This window comes from Octodon degus, unplaced genomic scaffold, assembly GCF_000260255.1.
Source record: "Octodon degus isolate 3935 unplaced genomic scaffold, OctDeg1.0 scaffold00010, whole genome shotgun sequence".
Taxonomy (NCBI): Eukaryota; Metazoa; Chordata; class Mammalia; order Rodentia; family Octodontidae; genus Octodon; species Octodon degus.
In genome coordinates, this window is record NW_004524586.1 from 9156224 (window position 1) to 9157356 (window position 1133).

The window sequence follows — 1133 nt, forward strand, 5'->3', positions numbered from 1 at the left end:
TTCATCAAGTATTGATATGTTGAAGTTTAAGTCCCTACAGAATATGATGAAAAAACATTTTAAAAATCAAAATATATTTTAAAAATAGGCATAAAGAATTATATAATTCTTATGTTTACACATAAGCCCACAAATCTAACCATATACAACCTTGTAGCAGGACAGTCCCACAACATTCCTTTTCCTGTCTCCTGCCTTCATTCACCACTGCCTTTTGGAACAATCACCTACCCGAGAGACAGCATGGCAGCAACTGGCATGTCATGACAAGCAGCCCGTGTTCAGAAGAGCAGAATAACAGGCACTCCAAGCATGAACCTACTATTACAAATTGCCATCTTCAGTGCATTTGCTTAGTTCACAGGTGTCAATATATATAGTTAGTCAGGGTGAGAATCTTTCCAATTAACTGCTAGATTCAAAAATCTTGTTGGAGATTCTCAGGATCATTGCCTTACCCATCTTCTAGATATATCTATGGCCTGTCACTGTCATGTTTCCTAGCTCTTCTCCTTTCCCTCTCTTAATTATTTAGTCCTCAAGTTCTTCCTTTCCTTTTAGTTGTATTATACCTTTCTATTTGTATTTCTTCTTTTGAGTTCTTATACTAGGGAAACTATACGATATTTACACATGTGTGTCTGGATTATTTCACTTATGAGTAGATGTTCAAGTGGCATCCACTTCAATATAAAGGCTTCGAGTTTATAATTCTTTATAGATGAGTAATACTTCATGGTATAAAAATACCACATCTTTTCATCCATTCCTCAGGTGATGGGCATCTTGGTTGTTTCCAAGATTTGGCTATCACAAATTGTGCTGCTATAAACATAGGCATACATATATCACTACGATATGATGTTTTCAGATCCTCCGGGAAAATTCCCAGTACAGGAATAGCTGGTTTAAATGGGATTTCCAATCCAACTTTTCTAAGGAGTCTCTATACTGATTTCCGTAACGTTTGCACCAGTCTACATTTCCACCAGCAGTGGAGAAGGGTTCCTTTTTCCTCACAGCCTCTCCAACGTTTGTTGTTGGGTGATTTCTTTATGATAGCCATTCTTTCTGGGGTGAGATGATATCTCAATGTGGTTTTAATTTGCATTTCACGGATGGCTAGTGATGTG

At 37.2% G+C, this 1133-nt stretch overlaps 1 protein-coding gene across 2 annotated transcripts in view; it reads left to right on the top strand.

Annotated features, from left to right (window-relative positions):
• Tubgcp2 (tubulin gamma complex associated protein 2) overlaps window positions 1-1133 on the top strand; it is a 30495-nt gene that overhangs the window by 20238 nt on the left and 9124 nt on the right. The gene's annotated exons all lie outside the window — the stretch shown is intronic.